A 23,045-nucleotide genomic window follows, 5' to 3' on the forward strand; every position below is an offset into this window, starting at 1 on the left:
CCACCCATCATCCACCCACTTCACCCCACCCTGCCCCTACCTGCTTGTCCACTATTTGTAGAACCTTTTAAGAGTAAATTGCAGTTTTGTGTGGTGCTGCATGCCTTATAATCCCTGCTATGCCCAAGGCTGAGGCAGGAGGATTATAAATTTGAGTGCAGCCTGAGCAATGTAGTGAGATCTTATCTCAAAATAAAAAGTAAGAAAGGCTGGGATGTAGCTCAGTGGTAGAGCACTTTGGCTTTAATCCCTTATACCATAAGAGTGGGGGGGGGAATAAATCTTTCACCTTATTTATTGATTGATTGTATTGGGCATTGAACCCAGGGTTTTTTCACTGAACTACATCCACCAGCCCTTTTTTATTTTTTGAGACAGGGTCTTACTAAGTTGTGCAGGGTGTGCTCAAACTTACCATCCTGCTGCTTCAGCTTCCCAGAGGACTATGATTTCAGGTGTTCGTTAATGCCTGGCAGTCTTTGGTGTTAAGTTGTGTAATTTAGAAGCTCTCTATTCATTTTGTGTGCAAAAATCTTGGTTGATCACTTTTCCCAATAACCTTGACTACCAGCTCACTCTAGCCAGAAGGAAACCTGCAGGGCACAGTGGAGGTGGGAAATGCGACCATGCTATGTGTCAGGTAGTCATCCTGGCTACAGCTAGCTTCCTGATATGGGGGAATCAGCTTTGTTAGTCTGAGAATTGGTCCAGTTGACCGAGAATTGCAAGACTGAGGATGTGTGTGTGTGTTGATTTTCCTTTTCCTTTTCAGTGGGACACTTGTGTGAGGCAGCAGGTCACTGTGTGGATCTGGGTAGCCACTTTCTGAGCCATCTCTTCCTCTTGACTGTCAGCCCGTGAATCAGAAAGGACAGATGTTGTTGTTCAAGTTCTCTTTTCATAGCTGTTACAAATTTAGCTGCTGTCACAGTCATTTTCCAAGCTAGATGGTAGATGGAGGATATCTTCCTTAAGATTTGTTCCTATGCCAGGTATGGTGGTGCAGGCCTGTAATCTCAGCTTATCGGGAGGCTGAGGCAAGAGGACCCCAAGTTTGGGTCAACTTGGGTAATTTAGCAAGACCTATCTCAAAATAAAAAAAAAATAGGAATGTAGCTCCATGGTAGAGCACTTGCCCAGCCTGCATGAGCCCCTGGCTTTCATCCAAGGAAATGAGGGAACTATTTCCTTCTTGGTCTAGACTCTGCTAATTCTAAAGAAACAGCACTCAACAAAACAGATCTGAAAGCTGACCTCATGGAACTCAGGATTTGGAGACGAGAAGCAAGCTTTACAGACAGTTCCACAAACAAGTGCACTTTTTGAAAGAATCAGTCAGTGTCTCCCGAGATCTAGCCATGTTGGAACTTAGGGTGCTGAGCAAGAAAGCAGCACACGCCCCTTCCTGGTAAGCGGCTGTGGCTGTGGCCGGTGAGCCAGGAAGAGAACCAGTCAGCATCTCCTGCGAGCCTACTGGGGCGCTGGCTGAGAATTAAACATCCCATCCCCCACCCCCACCCCCTGCATTAGCAACTGAGGGCCAGAGGTCTGAGCATCTCTTAGGAGGATGACCATATGCCGTGGGGGATTTCCTTCTGTCTTCTCTTTGAAGGCCAACATTGTTTTCACTGTTTTGCTTTGTTCTGATTGATTGTTTTGCTCTAGTCCATATTCTGTTTTGATAGGTTTTATAATGTTCTGGTTTGATTTTACTATACCTGATGGAATGGACAAGTATTGTGAAGATAACAAGATATACTACGGTACCTATTACTATTATCCCGGTAACCTGCTGTGACGTTCTATACCAGTTTCACTGCACTGTTTCAATTGGCTTTGTTCTGTGGTATTTTACTACCTTCAAAATTAAAAAATAAATCTAATAAACAGAAAGAAAGAAGCACAAGTGAGGGCCACCAAAGAGCTACTGGGCATCATTTGCTAAATGTTCCCCTTAGCAAGTCTAGCTTTCTCACATTGACAGGTGCTAGCAATTATATAGAATTTTAAGCCCTTCAAGATAGCTCTCTGTACTACAGTTAAGGGTCACTGTAAGAGAATCATATTCAGTTGAAGATCTAAGGAGGAAATCTTAATTTGGTGACAAAATCATAAAATAAATGCTCTTTGGTTTTTGTTTTCACTTCATGAGGCTTCCTTTGTGTTTGGGAGTTTAAGGGACTCCTTAGTTAAGTCTTCAGAGGCCCTATATTAAAGTACAAATCTGCAGGAAGAATTTCACCTAATAGATTGTGGTGTTGCCCACTCTGTAATTATTGGTGGTGGCTGCCTGCAGTGTGTCACTGAGAAAGGCTTGCTTGATTATACCTCAGATTGCTGCAAGAGACTGGTGATGTCTGTCCTGGGCAGCTTGGGGCATGGTTGCTACTCTGAACCAAACTCTGACCAGTTCACAGTTCAGAGAGTAGGGAGCATTTTTAGAGCTGGGCTCAGACATGGCTTTAGGGGTAGAAAGGAGACTAAATTCTGAGAGGATAGCAGAAGCAGATAACCTTCAGTTCTATCAAGAGCTAGAGAGGCTCTGGCCACTCTTGAGTGTAAACTACGAAAGCGCTTGGAGTTACTCTGAACTTGTGTCCACAGCAGTGTCTGTCACAATAAGTAGTCTCTTTCAGTGATGGCAAACCCTTTAGAGCTTTCAGTGCTAACAAGCAGCTGGCTGTGGAATGCATACCATGGGTTCACCACCACTGCTCTAAGTATTTGTTAAAGTAATGGTGATGGAAATTGAAATGTCTGTTGGCTCTATTGCTCCTGCAAGGTAACAAATTCTATTTTATGTATAGAGAAACAGATGCTCAGAGCCCATGGTAAACCTAACTTTGTGAAGCCTGTTTTTGACTTCTAGGAAGGAGATCCAGGTCAAACAATGGAAGGACTAGCAGGACAGGGATTTGGATTCAGGTTTGCCTCATCACAAAGCTCTTCTTCTACAAAAGGAAATGTGAGGGTGATGTCGCCTCGTGATACATAAGAGCCATGCAGAGTGTGTCTCTGAAAAGAGATGAAGGCCAGGGATACAGCTCAGTGGCACAGTGCATGAAGCATGAAGCATGAAGCATGGCAAGCATGAAGTCATAAGTTCAATTCCTGGTGCCAGAAAAAATAAATAAATAAAACTAAAAAGGGATGAAGCCCACAGTTGGCTGTGGTTGGAATAAAAAATGGAGTTTGTGCAGTCTTGCCGTTAACAGTGGTCACTTCTAAGAGGGACATGTGCCTCAGAGGCAGTGCTGGCCACTGGTGCCTGCAGGGACTTTCTCTGTCTACCATGTTTTCCTTGTCACCCTTGGCAGGCTGGCTTCTCTTGTCAGTGTGATCTCGACAGGAAAAAAATAAAAAGGGAGATTTAAAAAATGATAAATGAAGACATGAGATATCCTGAGGTTATTCAGGCAGATTCCCTGGAGCTTTCCCTGCACACAGAGCCAGCTTTGGGTTAGAACATGCACTGTGGCTGCTCGGGTTTCTCTTTGTCTGAAATGCTGGGCTTCACTGGCTCCCTTTTGAGCTCTGGTTTCCTTGGCAGGAGATGGAGGACTGGGAGGACGGGGTCTGCCTTACCTCATTCAGTTCTCTCAGGAGGATTTTGAAAGTTCACCTCACAAGCTTTTCAGCCCTGATTTTTGTTTTGTTTAAACAAATATCCATATTAGCAAAAAGGTTTTCTTTTTCTCTTTTAGCAGAGGAGGAAGGAGTTTTGAGACAGGGTCTTGCTATGTAGTTCAGGCTGGCCTTGAACTCACTGTGTAGTCCAGGCTGGATTTGAACTGGAGGCAGTCCTCTTGGTTCAGCTTCCCAAGTGCTGGGATTGCTTAGCCAATGTGCATGACTGAAGAGGTTTTCTTTTTAAAATCCCACCCCCTCCCGCCCTCTTCTTATGCTTCTTAGAATCAAAGGGCCTCATGATGGTCTCATGGAGAAGATTTCAGGCTAAACATTGAACAGTAGCAAAAGTGATCACTGACCTGCCCCAAGTCAGTCTTGCCCATTCACACTGTATGAGAAACAGAAACCAGTTTCATTCAAGTAAGTGACAGCATCCCTACAAATATTTTATCTGCACATCAGGTAGATGTGGCATTCAGACTAATTCATTCCTTTTGCAAGCTTTTAATTTTGGTCAGAGAATAGATACTTGGCTAAAACATAATTTTTCCATTTCCAAAGAAATGTGATTTCAAAAACACTGATGTGGGGGGCTGGGGATTTAGCTCAGCGGCATAAGCGCCTTCCTTGCAAGTGTGTGGTCGTGAGTTCAATCCCTGATACCGATAAAAACGAAAAAGACAAAAAAAAAAAAAAAAAAAAAAAGACAAAAACTAATGTGCTTATGCACGCCTGTGATTCCAGCTACTTCTGAGGCTGAAGCAGGAGGATTGAAAGTTCAAAAGCTGGCCTGGGCAATGTATTGAGATGTTCTCTCAAAACAAAATAACACAAGGGCTGGGAATGTAGCTCAGTGGCAGAGCATCCTAGGGCTCAGTCCCTAGTACCACCTCCAAAAAGTAAGCTTTAGTCTCACAATCATCTTTCTGTCCTCCAATGAATAGGTAAGTTAGCTGAGGACCAGAGATTGAACTTATCTGGAAAATACCTTAAGTAACACTATAGCTGTGAGAGGTCTGAGGCTGTTGGTTTTGCTTAATGTAATGAGTTTTCTGTAATGAGTTAATGCCTTGACTCAGTCTCTAATATTACAGAATTTTATTAACACTGACAAATGATCAGATTCTGTCCTTCAAACAGATTTAACACATTGAACTATTGATGCGTGAAATCATGCCTGGGATTTGCTGGCATGTAAAATAAGTGTGTAAGAGTATGTTATGGATGGGTGGATGGATTTCTATACAGTTAGTCAATTCATTTAGTTTTAGAGACCTTGATGAAATAGGATTTAAAAAGAAATTGTACTCTCTCTCCCCCATATCAAAGACTGAGTCAAACTGTTGTGACAATTAGTTAATATAAAATGTCCCATTTTCTTTATAAGCTGTTGGTATTGGTGGCCGGGCAATTTCAGTCATGAGAAGAAAATAAACACCAAATGATGGATGGCTGATGTGTGATCTCCTAGACACTCTTCTGAGCAGAAGGCAGTATAATTTGTTGTAAGATTTAAAGGTATTTGAGAAACATAAAATACTCTTTCACTCATGGATTTCTTGGTACACTTTAAAATCATTTTCATTAAGACCCTGGAAAAATTACGATCTGCATAGGAAACCAACAAAGGTAGGGTTACGAGGGGCGTCACTGTCAGGAGACCTAAGTGATGCTGGAAATCCCTGCTTCCTTCTTCTGAGCCAGGCATGCAGCCGGAGTTAATTTAATATTGACAACTGTGTATGTCATGGGAGAGGCTCCCAGTCTGGTGGGCGGGCCAGGCCTGATGGCTCATAGCATAATGAAGGCTAGATCTCTGTGCAGCATTCCCTTTACGGATGTAATCGACAGAATGAGGGACTGAAATGCCAAGATGAGATCCCTTTCTAGACTAGTAGGCATTTCAGAATCTCAGAAAGGGACATTTAAAGCAGCAGAGCCTGTGAATTCTGCCTGCGTATCCAGGTGTTATACATAGCTAGTGCCGTAGAACAAGAATTTACCTTGGGCCATACAGTCTTTTCTGCCTATTTTATAGAGCTGTTAATGTATAATACCATAGCATGATGTGAAAAAAAGGAAATACAAGCCCAAAGGTTTGCCTTATACAAAGGCTGTATAATGATATTCGGTTAGTAGAGAAAATATAAGACCTAAACAAATTTTCAAATAGTTGCATTATATAAAAGGAATATGGATAATATTTTTTTTCTAGTTTAAAACTGTCTATAATATTATATTGTTTATACAGGCAGATTTTTGTTTATGAAACAACCACAATAAATCAGCTTTTGGTATTCAAAGAGTTCCTAGATTTTTTTTCCATTGATCATTCATGGCATAGTAACTGTACTCATTCTCAGTATGCTTATAAAAGACCCACAGGACTTGCTAGGTAGGGACTAGATTTAGCAATTCTTCAGTGTCGGATTTTCTACCTCTTGATTTCATGAACTATGTCATAAATTTAATAAACTTAATTATGAGCATTCATGAAGGCTTCTGACACCACGATGAGGCTACAGTGTTTTTTAAAAAATTTTAATGCTACTTATACAGCCTGACAACACCATAAATCCTTAGTTTATAAGTACAGAAGGGAAATTTTCTAGCTACACATGCCAGTTTTAAAACTTTACTGCTTCCATTATAGTTCTTTGAATATTTTACATATTCAAGAAAGAAAATATGGCAGGGTGTTTATTTTTGCATCCCACGTGGATTCTCTTCACTGTGATAAATACTGGTTTTTATAAATTTAGAAAAAAACTTTTAGTTAGTGCATGTTTGCAGCACACAGTGTTTGCATTCCTCACGTGGAGTAGGTCCCCTTACACAACACATCAAATGCCTTTTTTCGTCCCCTTTCCTCTTCCCTCCATCTCTGTCTCCCTTCCCATTTGAGAAAGATCTGTCACCCTATTTCCTTTTACCTGTCTCTTCTTTTACTCTTCATTTATAATTTGGATTTTTCATAGAAGAGAAACCATCTAATATTTAAGCTTGTGTGTCTGATTTATTTCACTTAACATGGTCTCAAGGTGCGCCTGTTTCCCTACAGATGACTCAAGTTTATCCTTCTTCATGGCAGAGTAATGCTCCATTGTGTGTAAAGACCACATTTTCTTTGTCCATCCATCTTTTGATGGACATATGGGCAGCTTCTAAGAACTAGCTGTTATGAGTTGTGCTGCTATAAACATGAGTATGCATGGATCAGTGTAACATGATGTCTTTAAATATGATGTCTCTTTGGGGAGATACCTAAAAAGAGAATAGCTAGGTCAAAAGGAATTTCTAGTTTTAGCTTTTTGAGGAATCTCCACACTGACTTTGATGTGGCTATACTAATGTGCATTCCTACCAACAGCGGAGAAGCTTCCTTTTCCCCCACTGCCTCACCAACTTTTGTTATTACTTGGTTTCTTGATAGTCATTCTTTCTGGATGGAAAGATGGATTTCAGTATTGTTTTACTTGCATTTCTCTAATGGTCAGGAGAATATTGTTGAAATAATCAGTGACTGAGAAGTGAAAATTCCTGTCTTCTTATAATTTGTTCAGCCTATGCTGTTTGCAATGGATTTCACACAGCACTGGTTTGCAGTAGAACTGTCCTGTGGAGCCTCATACAGCAATGGAAATGTCCTGCTTCTCTGCCACTTTGGTGGCTGCTTGAAATGTGGTTCTTGTGACAGAGAAACTAAATTTTTCAGTAATTGCAACTTAAATTTCCATAGTCTCCTGTGACAAGTGGCTATCTTAGGGTATACAGAACCAAATTTAAAGGCTGGTTGGGTTCTGCTTCTGAGCTGAGAAGAGTGGCAGCCGTCCCTTGAGGTGTTAGAGAGGCTGAGGATAGGTGTCCCTTTTGCAGCCCTAAGCACTGGGCCTGTCGCCTGCAGATGCTGGAGTAAGAATGAATGATCTCCAGAAAGGCTCTGGCCCAAGATTGTGGCTCTGTGAGGTCCAGATACAGTTCAAACAGAAAACTATGCCAGGTGACACCTGCACTCTGTCCCCTGCTTTTTGACCAAACCTGCTTCTCAGACATTTTGCCGGAAGTTATATTGTACCTTTCACAGGTGTCCTCTTTTGTACCAGGGATCAAAACCTCACGCCTACCAGGCATCTGCTTGTGCTGCTGAGCTACCTCCCGGCAGGTATCCCGTCTTGACCCTTGTTCTGAGCCAGCAGGGTCTGACCACCATCACCTCAGTGCCTCTGTGCCTGACCCTGGTGCCGCAGGGCCAGCTTGTGTGTTCATCCTTCACCTGTGACAGCCCTACTCCTGCTGCCCCCTTCAACGCTCTGCCCACTTCCTCTATGACTTCATTTCTGCTCACCATCTTCTTTTGATGGAATCATTCTTTTATACCCAAATCAACTCAAGTCACTTCTGCTTAAGGCTGCCAGCGTCTTCACTAAGAAACCAGGCTCCTCAGTATGCTTCGGGGGTCTTCAGGATCAGGTCTCTGTCCCGTGTCACTTCTGTTTATTTACCTTAGTCAAAAACCACTTCATGAAACAGCACTCTGTTGTTACAGCTTCCTGAATTGTGCTCTCCCACAGCTCAGCAACAGCTCACTGCCTCCTCATGTGCAGGCTGAGATGATCCTTTCTGTGTGTTCTCCCAGCTCCCTGTGTCAGCCTGTGTAGTTCATGCTGGATCCAACTGGCTGAGTGGTACCAGGCGGACACTGGGCATGATGTCTGTACTTCATCACTGTATTTGGTGCATAAGCGGCATGACCAAGTTAACGAGTAAACCCAAACTTTGGTGATTTTGTTTGCACACACTTCTTCAAATGTTAACTGTGGTAAATTAATAATTTTTAAAATAGAAAAGCCAACTGCCTGGACTTTACCCCTCAAACGTGTTCATGAACTGCTTGCTGAGTTTTATTGGCCCCATTCCTGTTCCTCATTTTGTAGAAGCTGTACTCTGGAATAACTTCCACAAAGAAGAGTAAAATACAGAAAGCGCTGCTTCTGTTGACAGTGAATTTTTATGTGATACTTTATGTGATCATTTTCATGTGATACTAATGCGCTACTACTTTGTATCAAGAAAAGTTCTTGACAGTTCTGTGTTAGAAGTATAAAGAGAAACAAAATATTTATTAAGAATAACTGATAATAAAATTGTCTTAGAAGGTTTTTCAAAGCTGTGACTTTGGTGGCATTCATACTTCTCTACTCATACCGCCTTCTTTAATCACAGAGCACTTGTTTGCCGTGGAACTCAGACTTGTTTTCTGCCCTGCATTTGAAGAATCTCCTTTCACTACAACCTAGACATTCAGCCCAGGTCCCTACTTTCCTCTGACATGAAAGTCTCTCAGAGGAGCCCCAAAATGGTCTTGGTACCATGTAATTTAAAGTCAAAATTAAATTATGCCAGCTAGAAGAGAAAATTTGCTGTGAGCTTTAAAGTCCTTGACATTTAAAACTGCAGATACATGGTAGAGGCATCTAAGCTGTTAGTGAGCTGCCTGTCTCTCTGATGATTACAAGAGTGATCTAGCATTCTTAATTCTAACTCTAGTAAGTTGCACACTTAATTTAATTGAAATTTGGACATCAGCTGCTGTTTGGAAAACAGTTCCTGTTCTCCAGCTTCCTTCAGCTCATGTGAGACTCTAAAGAGGGCTGAAGGAGATGGAAACTGTCATGCGTCAGTGGCAGAAATCCTGCACATCGACTGTGTACTTTACTCTGTGGCTTTATTGCCCAAAGGATGATTAACTCAGTTAGCCTGCACAGGCTTTGCTATTTTTCCTGAAAGACAGAAAACTGGAACCTGGGCACAGGACAGTGCAAGCTGTGAAAACTGAGAGCAAAGTTCTGGCTTTGAACAAGTTAGCAGTGTAATACCACGCAGACGCAGGCTTGGAATGGTGTTGCCATGCCAGTAAAATCAATGAATACTTGATAAAAAGTTTAAAAAGATCAAGGAATTATGAACGTATTTAGAAATGATTCTATCAAAGAGGATTCAAAGTAAGAGATTTGCATCCTAGAAAAGAATTTCAGAAAAATTGTCTCCTGTTGAGCATTTTTTGACATTGCTATAAAACAAGATGTTATTATTACCTACAATCTTAGAAGATGCCTTCACTAAAATAATTATGCTTATCAGCATGCACCTGCTATTATGCCTTTCTGTGTATAATGAATGACTTTATGTGCACTTGAGAGGATTTGTCTTTCTGTACTTTAAAAAGGATGATTTTGACTTGATTAAAGAAGATAACTCTGCATAAATGCTATAATGTGTAGATGTGCTTTGGTTAAAGAAAGTAGCTTTTCTGTAATTTTACTTATTTTGGTATTTTCATAAGGAAAAGGAGAACATCTTTATCTGTTCCAAGAAGAAAACCGGGGGAAAGTTGGAGATGAAGCTCATTATGCAAAACCATTGTCAAGAAAAACTAACATGACTTGGGGCTTAGACCTATCTTCAAACTTTTCAGAACAGTATAATGCAGAAGTCAGTCCAAAAATGCTGTATATGGTGATTAAAAGCTTAGTGTTTTCTCTAAATGCCTAAAAATCCATCAGGATTTGCTGAGGTGCTAATGGAATCAACAAGACCTCAGCAAAGAGACAAGATAAAGACAAAACTAAAATCCAAACAGAGTTGAAGTCCTTGGATGTGACAATACTAATCCCGAGATTCACGACATCATTCCAAGGAATTGGTTGTGGTTTTAAGTCTGTAAAAAGCCGTATGATAATAAACCACATTTTATCAGCCAGGCTACTGCTATTTTTTGAGATATCTGCTCTTACTTTGAGAGAAGTAAACCTAAAGAATATGCTTTCACATAATGATTTTATATCTTTACTTGAAAAATTTCTTAGCCTATAATGTGGTTAATCTGCTGAACTCTTAAGATAATTAATTCACACGTTTTTGAGACACACTGCCACACATTTGGGTTTTTGCTGAGGATATTTAAAGATATACACTTTGCATAATAAAAACAATCCTAAAATGTTCTATAATTAGTATTTCCTTTAGGGGAAGACAGTTGAAAAAGAAGGTGGGTTATACCCTTGAGTCTGCATTATTCAGTATAAGGTAGCAAAACAGCCATATAGGATTATGTACATTATATCAAAATGTTAGATCCCTACTTTCCTGAGTCATGATTCCAGTTCTCAGTCACCATGTGTCCAGTGGTTGCCACGTTGGGACAATGTAGAAATACTTGGAACACTCCTAGCATCACAAAGTTACGTTGGTTCGCCAACACTTGAATTACCATTGCTTCTGTCTTCCTTTTTCATTTTTTTGTTCTGCTGGGGATTGAACCTAGGGATGCTCTAACACTGAGCATTTTTATTTTTGAAACAATGTGGTGCTAATTTGACCTGGCGGGATTTAAACTTGCAATCCTGTGTCAGTCCTGTGCTGGGGTTGCATGTGTGGATCCTTCTTCCTTTTATATATATATAAATGTGTTTAAATGTCCAAGATGATACATAAACTCTAATTTCCCCTACCTTTGCCTATCACTCCATATCACCAGCTTGCTGTACCCAGGCAGCAACACTTAGACCATGAGAAATGTTCACACCCACCTGAGAGCTAGGGATTTGAGCTGCAGATAAAAATGGTGAAGTCGGCTCAGCAGACATGGCTCCTTGGGAAACATAATTACAGCTGTTTCCGGGCACAGTGGGGATTGCTAGGCTTCTCAGAGTAACCAGTTCTGGTTATTTATTTGAGTTGCTGGCTCTTTCTCTGTCTCCCAGTGTCTTCCCCTGGTTATACTAGCGAGTAATGTTTGTTTCTTCTCCTGGTGAATGGTAAAAGCTAATTTTTAATATTCAGAGGACCCCAGGATGCCTGAGAGTAATTTGAGTAGCATGGAGTTATATCCAGGCCCACAGTTGCTCTTTCAGAGCCAAATTCGAGTTGTTGACTCTTGTGGTGCTAAGGCACATGTCTGGCTGAGTACTCATTCCCCATTGCATCAGTGGAAAATGTCATCCTTTTGATGGAGACCAGCTCCTCTGAACCCAAAAGCTGCACGGAGTTCTATATGTGTGATCTGGTTTCAAAATAAAAAATTCAAGAGCTGCTTCCATTGTGTGTTGTGCTTTCAGAAAGGTGCCAATTTTATTGTTTTAGTATCTAAAACATATAGTGCTAATGCTTCTGACATTATGTCTTTCAGTAAAGCAGGCAATCTAGATTGTAATAATGCCCATGTCCTCTTATCAGCCTCAAGGGTATAGTAATTTTTTTCACTTTGTATGCTTTATTTTTTAAATGTATTTATTTTTATTTTAAAGGAATAAAACAACAATAAAATGAAATGACACAGTGATAAGATAGTAGGGAATCTACAATAGTCACTGTATTGCATGTTGTCCTCTAAATAGTTGCCCAGACTACTGGCTGTAGGCTGGCTCACAGGCGGAGATTCCTTCCAGGTTCTCCCGGGTCAGTACTCCGGCTGGCTCACAGGTGGAGGCTTAGCTGCCTTGCGTGTAGTAATTCTGAAGGGTGTTGCAATTTGTGCTGTAATGAGAGAGCTTCCCTCTTCTCCCCCACTAGCCTGTATAGGCATTTTACTTGTAAGGAGTTAATAGAATTGGAATGAAACGAATGAATTTAGGTTTTCTGGTCATGATTGCCAGCATCATTCTGTAGCTGCTTCTCATTTTCCTCTGCATCAGCAACTCATTTTATTCATTCAGAATTCCCTGAGTGGTCTTTTTTCTCTTAAGAGCCTCAGGGAAGGCATGTGACCACATGGTGATGTTACTTGCCATTTGAGAGGGCCAGGTGCACCTTAGACATTTAAACAGGCTCATTATCCTTCCTATAATCTGCTCCCTTGTTCTTGCAGAAATTCAGAACCGAGTGGGTCTTAGTTGTCAGGAAAGAGTCAGCAGTAGCCCTCCTTGCATCTGATATGGCAGTGAATTTTGTTGTGTGTGTTTGGCCTCAGCTGCTTTGGAACCAAATAGCATTCAGACTGCTTTCTTCCTGTATGGAGGGGAGTCTAGTTCACACTTCAGCTATTAGCAACCTTTAAAGTTGAAATTGAAATGCTTGTAGCAAATCACTTCACAAGATCAGTGGTTGCTTTCTGATGATGGTTTTTGGTAGTAACCATGAATTGGATGGCGGCTGTCATTTGGTGTAAAAGGAGTCTGGTTTTCACAACATCTAAGTTGAAATCTAGCTCCAGACCCCCATGTCCTCCCCCATGGCTTTATAGCCCCTTTGGTGATCTCTGCCATGGTCCCCATATTTATTTCAGGCCCAGTCTCTGTATGTGTATGTGGGCCCAGGTAGGAAAGGAGAGCTCCCTTTGCTGATCTGCAGATCTCCCAAGATCAGCCATCTGCAGCCCAGTTCACACCCCCATTGCCATCCCTAGTAACCCCGTTCTTGAATTGCTGAAAACCCTTGGCGTCTTTGTGCTTTCAGCCTGGTCCTGTCCAGATCAGACCTCTAGGCAGCACCTCTGTTTCTCACCCACTCATTGAAAGGTTTTTCCTTGGCATGGTAGAGAAGCAAGAGGAGAAAGAAGAAAAAAGGAAAAAGGCTTTTATTGCAGGCACGGGAGGGTTGCAGAAGAGTGCAAGGTGGTTCCTCTGTGGCAGACAAAGAAGCTGCGGATTTTTATTTAGTTTGACTGGGGGTGGAGTTTGAAGGGGCAGGCACAGTGACGTTTTGACAGCTGACTGGGGGAATGGTGGTGTGTGCACCATGAGTGGCAAGTTCAATTTTGGCTGGAAAGAAGAACGCAGAAGTTAGCATTGAAGGGATGCGCTGTTGTCTTTAGGGTGCAGAGCCATGTTGGGCAGGAACCACGCTGAATCTGACAGAGCATCACATGGGTGAAACCCATCACTCATTTCTCCCACCAGATCTGTGTTCCTGCCTCCTGCGACCTGTTCCTCTCTTTTCCTTCTGCCACTTCTTCAGATAAAAGCCTCATTATGTCTCACAGCTGTCCCCTTCCTCCTTCATCTGTCTGTTCCCCTCATTAGTCTACCTTTGCCCCTCATTCCAGGGAGTGTGTTTTAATTGACTGACCGATCTATTCAGGATTGACTTAATACTGCCCTGACCCCATAGTTCATTTGATAATAGGAATACATTGAAAAAACCCACGCACTCCCTGTCCCTACAGAGGGAGCCCGAGGCATCTGGGGGCAGGGGGAGAATGGCATCAAACTAAAGGGATGATGAGTGATGTTGTAGGTTTGTTTATGCATAACTGAGCATGCCTGTCTTTGGCGGTTTTCCATCATCTTTGGGATAAAATCCAAACTAGCACCCAGCCATGGGCCCCTTTTTAACTGACTGGGTTTATGCAATGCTTACTGATTTGCTCCAGCTCACTGGGTTTCCTGGCTTCCTATCTGTACCTCTTTGGAATGAAATGTCTTGGTTCCTGTTACTTGGACCAGCCTCAGTACTGAGCTCAAGCATCAGCAGTTCTCTGGAGCCTTTCCTGATTTCCTTTGTCCCCTGGCCTTACCGTGCCCCCAGCTGACCATTTCATGGTGGCTTGGCTTTGCTCCTTCCTTTCCTCCCTCCTCCCTCCTTCCTTCCCTTTAACAATCTTTAGGATCCTTGGGAGGGAAGCAACATCCTCTGTGACTTTGTCCTTGTGTCCTCCTTGGTGTCTGGCACATGGTGTATGTCTGATGTCTAGTGGTACCTACAAGACAAATCACCATTAAGTGGGGAGGTAGTGACACCAGGTTTCCACTGGCACTGGAACAAATCTTCGTTAGAAAACCGATGAGATTTCCATGTAGGATGAGCACTGGCCTGTGTGACATCTGAATGTTCTAAGTTATCACAACTTATTTTTTTCCTCCCAATTACATAATTATTTATTTTTATCACTCTCCAAAATTTCTTAATTAGGCCCATCATATGATATGAATTCTATTTCTAGGTATTGTGGGAACAGTAGTTCCTAATGTTTTTTTCCTCCCCATTTCTGAGCAGTATGACTCAGAGAGGCGATATTTTATTTCAAAACTCACCAATGTTGTGATACTGTGTACTCAGAAACTCAGTGTCAGCTGTCTGCTGCGTGCTGAGCCTCACCGGTGGTGCAGCCTTGGCCTGGTATACACGCACGCAGTCGAGTTGGTCCCTCGGTCCTCTTCTTCCGAGAAAGAAGCAGCATTAATAATTTTGCTTTGGTATGGAAATTAAATTAAGTCCAACTTGAGGTGACCCCCTCAAGTGGGAGACAGTCTCACTCCCGCAGCATGTGGATGCCGTGTCCCCATCATATGTCCTTGTCAGCTCCCCTAGCACTTCCTGTCTATGCTGGGAAATATGCCTGTTTCAGTAGAAGAGCACATGGGTCTTCATGGGTCTCGGGCAGCCAGCAGCGTGTACAGTATTTGTTAACTGTTTTCAGCTCTTCAACCTTTTACCAGCCTTTTGCTCTGTACAGGCCCGCATGAGGCTCAGGGTCACATCTAGACCCACAGTGGCCATGGTGCTGTGGTTCCCACGTGACATTAGTGAGGACCGTGGAGGACTTGCTGTCCTGAAGATTAAGTCACTTAGTTTAATCCTCAGGGGAGAACAGATGCTCACGCCGAAGGCCTGGCATCTGGGACTGTCATTGTCTATTACTGAAGCAGCCAATGAGATGGAATTAAAATTACCCCGTGTAGGAGAAATTGCACGGGAGTCATCCAGGAGATGCATACTTTTGTCCTAGAAATAAGGTAGATGTCTGCCCTTACTGGGACTTTTTTTTCTTTCTCTCTCTATTTTTTCCCCCTTCCAATCTAGCCCTTTGATATAGGCAGATGGAGTGGAAATTTTTCTTTGGGGGCTGGAAGTGTGAAGTGGGAATGGGGGCTCTGTCTGTCATTACTACCCAAGCCTTGCTCCTGGAGGACTCCCCAGCTGACTGGGGCTGTGCCCTGGTGGCCGAGGAACTTCTGTGATGTCTGACCTCTGTTCCTCTTTGATGCCCTGAGTGGGTCTTAGACAACTGGCGGGGTGGAGAGAACCGGCCAGAGAATGCACATGAATTTTTATCAGTGCACAGCCACTTACGTAGAATGAAATTGTCTTAATTTCCTTGACTTTGTGTAAATTATTGTGCTAAGCTAATAGTTCATAACTTGCTAGAAGGCCGTATGAAAACGTTTACATGGTCACAAAAGTTGCCCATGTAGAGAAATCTTTGTGTAAGAGCAGTGCAGAAATTCAAACAGAAAGTGAATTTGGGGGTGATCAGCGAGCACCTGTGACCTGCTGAACAAACACTGTTTTAGGTACTGGTGATACAGCAGTGAACTAAACAGACAATTTTGCTGCCTGGGCTTCTTAGTATTCTAGTGCAAGGAGACAGAAAAAGAATGAACTACATCAGATGGCAGGTGGTATTAAGAGCTATGAAGAGAAACAAAGCAAGGAAGGGAGACTGGAGGATGTATGTGAGTGAATATGCATATTTTATATAAACTTGCTAGGCAACCCCCTCTGAGAAGTGACATTTAGCAGAGACCTATAGGAAGTGAAGGAATAAGTCAAGTGTTTGGGCTGAAATTCATTTCAGAGAAAGCAAAGAGAATGTGCAAAGGCCCTGAGGAAGAAATATGTTTCTTGCATTTGAGGACCAGCAAGGTGGCCCCTGTGGCTGGGACATAATGGTGAAGAGATGGTGTGGTAGAGGTGAGGAGCCCAGAGAAGTAACACAAGTTGAGATTTTATTCTGAATGACATGGTCTGACATGGGCTGGCACAGGGACCACACCAAGTTGAGAGGGCAGCAGTGCTTGGGAGACACAAAGTGGAGGTGGATTAATGCAATCGCAGATGCTCTCTGAAGGAAGAGTTGGCAGGATTTACAAAGGAATTTGCTGTAAGACGGAGAGAAAGAGAAGTCAAAGGTAACTCCAAGGTTTTTGGACTGAGCAGCTTTCAAAGCCAATTTGCCAGTTTTGAGAAGAAAAAGACCAAGAGGATGAGTGTGTGACAAAGAACATTGGCCCCTGTTCTTAGACATTCTCTTTGCTCTGCCTCAAAGAGCTGGACATTTGAAAGGATATATATCTCTGAACATGATAGTAAATAGTAACCATTGCCTAATTCTTGAGATTATTTGAGTCTGTGAAAATGACCTTTGCTTTCCATTATGGGCTGGGTTTTCTGGTTTATAATCATTTGTTTTGTGGTGCAGTGTGGTTGGCCTCAGAACTGCAGAGGAACTGTCGCGTGGGCAAGTTTCTGTGGGGAGCACTTCCAGTATCATCAGGGGAATTCTAGCAGCTCTGTGAGATGCCACTTCCTGATACTGGAAATGATTCTTTTGTCTCCTGCGTGTTAATCAGTTTTCCATCACTGTCATGAAATACCTGAGACAATCGACTTAAAAGAAAGAAAAAGATTTTCTGGAGTCACAGTTGAGAGTTCCTGTCCATGGTCTCTTGGCCCTGTTGCTGTGGGCCTGTGGTGGCCCAAAGCATCATGGCAGGAACAGGGTGGAGAAGGCCTGTTTGCCTCCTGGTGGCCTGGAAGGAAAGAGGCAGAAGGGACCTGATATCCTCATCAAGGCCACGCCCCCGTGACCAAACTTCCTCCCATTAGGCCGCTCCTCTTATAGTCGCACCTCCTGTCAGTAGCATCCCAAGCTTGCAACCAATCCTTTAACACCAAGCTTTCTGAGGTTCATTTCAGATTCCATTGTAGCACACACACACACACACACACACACACACACACCCCGCCAAGCTAGCAGAGGACCTCCCCACACCTTAACAATTCCCCACCGCTAGCTGTTCCCTCCCTTGGGTAGGATGATCATCCTGACCTCCAGGACTTTGAGTCTTTGGTATAAGTGGCCTTTCCAACTCTCTCTTGGTCGTTCAAAGAAGGGTCTGTGTAAACACCACCAAGTTGACACCATTTGGCCCAAGTGTTGCTCAGCATTTTCTCAGAGAGTGGTTGTCTTGTAAACAAAGCCTCATTTGAGGAGAGTTGTCAGAGTAACAATAGTTTCTCTGTTCCTCACAAGAACTTCTTTGGAAAGCAAACTAAACTTGGGTGGGTGGACCCTGGAAAGGCTTTTCCAGGAGTAGGAAGCAAAATGTAATTATCCTCCCCTGCCAGGGGGTTTCTATTGACATTTCCTGCTCCTCACAAAGGACAGTGGGTGCCCTGAAGTGTGGCATTCCAGAAGCACCCACTGCCCCATCAGCCTATCTTGCATTCTGTTGGTAATTTTCAAAGTACCAATTTAGTGCACAAGTCAGGGGAAATGAGACCCACTGAATTCAATGCATAATGCCAGTATTTTTTTTTTTTAGCTTCATATCTGAAGTCTTAATTTGCTTCTCATTTCACTCCTGAACTGACTTTTATCATTTTCTTAAATTAAAGGAAAGGGGACTCCTACATCATAGAAGAGGCCAGTAAATACTTGGCAAAAATGGAGTGGGTCTCCCGTGAGCCTACCTGTGCATGGGCTGAGAATCAAAACACCCTGCAACTAAATACTTGTATTGTTTGATTGATTTTGCAGGTCTGGGGTCAGCGGTTTGAGCATCCCTTGGGAGGATGACAATATGCAATATAGCAAATATGGAGCATTGCCTTCTATCTTGTCTTTGAAATCCAGTATTGTTCTCACTGTTTTGTTTTGTTCTGATGAATTATTTTTGCTTTTATTCAGTATTCTGTTTTGATTGGTTTTAGTCTGTTTTGTTTTTGGTTTGATTTTGCTATATCTGATGTAATAGATAACTGTTATGAAGATAACAAGATGCACTATGGTAGCTATTGTTGTTTTCCTAGTATCCTGCCTTAAGGTTCTGTACCAGTTGTGCTGCTTTGTTTTGACTGGCTTTGTTCTGTTTTGTTTTGTTAGATTGTACTATCTTCAAAATTTAAAAAATGGAGTGGATTGGGAAAAGCTGTTAGGGAAATGTATATTTTAGCTCGAACAGTATGATAATAAACATAATTCATGATCTACATATGTATCATTCAATACAGTATTGCTTGCCACATGTGACTGTCTAAACTACATACAATTTAAAATGTAATTGCACTAAGCTTGTTCAGGGGCTCCATAGCCATATATAAGAGCTTATAGTTGGCTACTGAAGTAGCTCAGATACGAGTAATTCCTTTTACTGTGGGACTTTGGATGGGCCGCTGCTGGCATTAGAATAGTGCAAGAATCATCCACAATCAGTTACACATTTTCACTTATTGTTGTGTGGCCCTGAGGATAGGGAGGGTACCAAGAACCTCGAAGAGTGTCTTGTCCTGTGTGCTGAAATGGTCATGGTGGGGTCACACATAGCAGGGCACATTTCTCACCTTTGTTTGCATTATTCATTCTGAAATGTTATACCACTTATGACTCTGATTAAGGTCATTGATAATGTACTACACAGTTCTATACAGGTTACATGGTAATTTCTTCCTAAGACGTATATTCTCCTAGTCACTGTTCTCATTGATGGAACAAAATACCTGACACCCACAGTTTAAGGGAGGAGGGTTTTTTGTTTGTTGGTTTGTTTATAGTTGTAGAGAGTTCAGTCCATATTCCCCTGGCTCCAAGGCAGGGTGGCATGGCAGAGGAGACCTGCTCAAAGCATGGTGTCCAGAAAGCAGAGTCAAGGGAAGAGCCAGGGAGGGAGATAAACCTTTCCAGGCCTCACCTCCAGTGATCTACCTCTTCTGAGCAGACCTTACCTCATAAGAGCAAGTCAGCTAAAATACCTATAAACCATTTTTAAAACCCCATCTATGAGCTCTTGAGTCTTTGCAGGGCATTTTAGATCTAAAACAACACCCAGAGAATGCAAGCTATTATACTAAGAAAGTGATGGAGTTCTTTAAATCTGTGGGGTAAATAAGAAGTGGGAAAGCAAATGGAAGGCAGAGCTGGGGTGAATTTAAAGTCCTCTGTGATTCCTGATGTCCAACCTTCAGTAAAAACAAGCCAGATGGAAGGTTATTTTCTAAACTTGATTGTGAATTACTAACATTTTATCCCCTGATTTGTCAATTACAGTGAAATGAGTCAGTTGTTTTCTGGTGAAGTAAATAGGCAAAGAGTGATTATCATGTTTTTGCTTAAACCAGACCTGCTGGGTAGATATTAAGATATTTTTTGAAGATGACAAGACCAGTGAGAACAGAGCCAGGTTGAGGATGCCCAAGAGTGGGTAACGTAGTGAAACTACTTCATATAACTGTGTCAGACAAACCAGGAGACTTGAAATGACACATCAGAGGACGTGAAGAAAGGCCACCTGAGAAAGGTAAAGCACTAAGGAAAGGTGAAATACTGAAGTGCAGAGGTACTGAGTTGAGGTACTGACCTGCAAAGTCCATGGGGGAAACTTCTGAGTATCAGGCAGTTCACAGAAAGACTTGGAAGCATATCAGGAAACAATCAACATAACATAAAATATAAGGAATTGAAATTTCCATGTTCACTACTTATCATCCATATGTGTAGAAATGAATCTAGGGCAGGTAGTGACAAACAGTAATAAGAAGAGGTGACCAAGAGAAAGGCAGAAGAAGAATTTTTAGCATGGCTGGCACAGTCCAGGTGGCAGAAGGGGTCATGGAGCCACTTCACAGTGACAGCCATTTTGCTCAAGGCAGCCATTTTGTTTAGCCAGATTGTTTTTGCTCATCTCATTATTGAGTCAGCAGACCTTTGATCAGACATAGCTGAGTTTACTGATGTTTTTGGATTGTGCAGTAAATGTGACAATCAGCCAAGATACTTTGGTCTACCTGGCTTTTATTCTCTGCCAAGCAAGTATACTTGGACAGATAGAAATCCACATGAGTGTTCTGTAGACTAGAGCCATTTGCCTGGTATTTGGTCATCTTTTGCCAAGCTACTCATTTTTCTTTTCCTGAGAAGAGGAAAGAATAAAAAGGTGTGTTTAGCTGCACACTTTGACCCCACAGTTGCTTGCCTTCACTGTCGCTTGACCCTTGGCCCTTCTCCTCTTTCAGAGCTGTGGAAAATTTAGCTCTAGGAAATTTGTGTTTTACTCATTAGGAGCACTAGTTAAGTAACTAGCTCAAAAAGCAACTAATTTAAGGAGGGCAGGTTATCCGATAGTCATAAGGTTCCTACCATCTCATCAGATGTTCAACAATTGTTGAGAGAGTTTCCTTATTTATAAACTATATTTGTATTGTGCCATGCAGTGAACTAAGAGTTTCCTTAGATGTCTACTACTTAATTTAAAATAAACAAACCTGTGAAGCGAGGATAGTACCTTTATCATTTACTTCTCTGTATCAGGCACTATAGTGAAAGACATAATAGACCAAACCTGGCTTTTGGCATTAAGGTAAATTTATGAAATTCTCACTGTTGGAAAGAGTGCATTCATAAGTTACTTCCAAAGGCTGTTTTGGGATTGGTTTTGTTTGTTTGATTTCTTCCTGTTCTGGCAAAAGTGGAAAGCATTTCATTCTTTCTCAGAAAAATACATCTCCCCAAACATTTCTGCAGGTCCACATCTACTCACCTAAAAAGCTGTATTGTTGGTGTAAATAAACGGAGTCAATGTTTTGGGCATCTTCTGTGTTATCAATTGGTATTTGTTTGAGGTATTCCTGGTGAGTAATTCTCTTCAAAGTACTGCTAAGTTAAGAGGCAGGAATCATAAATTGGTGTGACTCCTCTGCTAGGTTTGGTTGATTCACAGTGGCTGAGGGAGCACTGTGTTAAAACAGAGAACAGGGGGTACCATTCAATGTATCCTCAGTGGCCCTGGAAGGCCAAAGAGACCATCAATGTGACCCAGGTTTGCCATCCTCGCCCTATAGGGAAGGCCAGCAGGTCACTACCTGAGTCATGTGTTCTGCTGAGTCATCTGTTCTCCAGGTTTGTCAATAAGATGACCCTCTTGAAAGCCTTGAAAAGCTTCAGATAAAAATAATCTCCCCTGTGTCCATCTCTGTCCCATGTTGCTCTGGCTGAGTGAGTCGGTTTGTTTAACATATTTGACCTGCTGATCTTGTTCAGCAGAGCACTGTGGTTTTAAAGAATAGTTCAAGCTGTTAAGCAAGGGTCAGAATTGTTTTTCTACCCAGATGAAATATTTCATCCAGAAATAATGGTCATTTCAGTTTTGTTAACATCTGTGTTAAGTAGAGCATTCAGCACATCACATGATGAAAGCTAAAATCCTTCATGTAGTAATAAAGAGTTATATCTAGAAGACTGGGCTGTCAGTGCCTGTCTGTCTGTCTATATGTATGTGTCCTGAGGGGGTTTTTTTCATCCTTAAAATTGATACAAAAACTCAAAACATACTTGCAGCAATTCAAAGTATAAGAAAGAGCTTTGACTTTGAATGACCTTGGGCAGCCTGGTGGGAGTGCAGGTCCACAGGACATTAGAGTCGCCTGAAGAGATTTTGAAAAGCATATCAATATCTGGGTGCTGCGCCTGGCTAGCTGAACGAGAGCTCTTGGGAATGGGACCGGCCCTGGATGTACATCGTGATCTTAATGAGAGGCCTGCTTTGAGAGCCCCTTCTCCGGCAGATCTGTGTCTTTTGGTTTCCTCCCATCATCCACTGCTGCGAAATCTTCTCCCACTCCTGCCTCTTCCTCTCCCTCCCTCCTTCCTTTCCCTGGCTCCCGGCTCCACTGGGACACACCCATTCTGCTTCCTGCCTTTGCACTTACATGCTCTGGTCTCTGCCTCCAATGTGCTTCCCCGTCTCGTCCCATTCCGGTTCTCTGGATTGTACAATCAGCTTGAGTCTCCTCCCCTGGCCACAGCTCCCCTTCTTGCCCAGGACAGAGGCAGGCATCCTGACCCGCCATCCCCACGGCTGCTGAACTTGGGCGCGCCCCTCTTCACATGTGCTGCCTTTCCTGGCTCCCTAGATGTTCAAAAAGCATTTGCTAATGAGCAGGTGCTTTGGGAATAATAGCTGCCTTCCCTTCTGAGATTCTGAGCCCCATTAAAATGCTTGTAAACTAGAAAGCATTTTGCAAATAGAAAGTGATTTAAATGACTTTTTAAGTGACACTGATTTAAATTATTTTCAAATGATGGCTTTTAAATGACAGCACACGAATGCCCATTTGTCGCCTTCCTGAGGGCCTGGGTGCTTTATTTATTATTTAGAGAAGCGTCTGTCCACCCTGCAGGTCAGAGCAGAGGCTGAGAAGGCTGGAGGGGTGCAGAATATCCTTGCACACCGTCAGCTGCAAAGTGCAGCCTGCCTAATCAGTTGGAACTAATTAGACGATGTGTTTGCCTTGGGCAGTGGCTCCACGGGCCCAAACCTTGTCCAAATAACTGAGCCTGCCATGAACTTTTATTATGTGGACTTACATCTCTCTGAAGCCATCTGTGCGCCTGGTATTGTGAAGCAATTATACTGCAGGTG

The 23,045-nt window shown here is 42.5% G+C and overlaps 1 protein-coding gene and 1 long non-coding RNA gene across 4 annotated transcripts in view; one reads left to right on the forward strand and one right to left on the reverse strand.

Annotated features, from left to right (window-relative positions):
* Window positions 1-23,045, forward strand: part of Farp1 (FERM, ARH/RhoGEF and pleckstrin domain protein 1) — a 251,129-nt gene that overhangs the window by 107,714 nt on the left and 120,370 nt on the right. The gene's annotated exons all lie outside the window — the stretch shown is intronic.
* On the reverse strand, window positions 13,189-15,430 carry LOC134475693 (uncharacterized). Its single transcript, XR_010046879.1, has 2 exons — window positions 14,661-15,430; window positions 13,189-14,326 (listed from the first exon to the last, which is right to left on the reverse strand). It is a non-coding gene; the product is annotated as an uncharacterized LOC134475693 (long non-coding RNA).

The sequence above is a fragment of the Cavia porcellus genome, unplaced genomic scaffold (assembly GCF_034190915.1).
Source record: "Cavia porcellus strain 051 isolate PalLab524CR breed Dunkin Hartley unplaced genomic scaffold, mCavPor4.1 scaffold_4, whole genome shotgun sequence".
NCBI classification, from domain to species: Eukaryota; Metazoa; Chordata; class Mammalia; order Rodentia; family Caviidae; genus Cavia; species Cavia porcellus.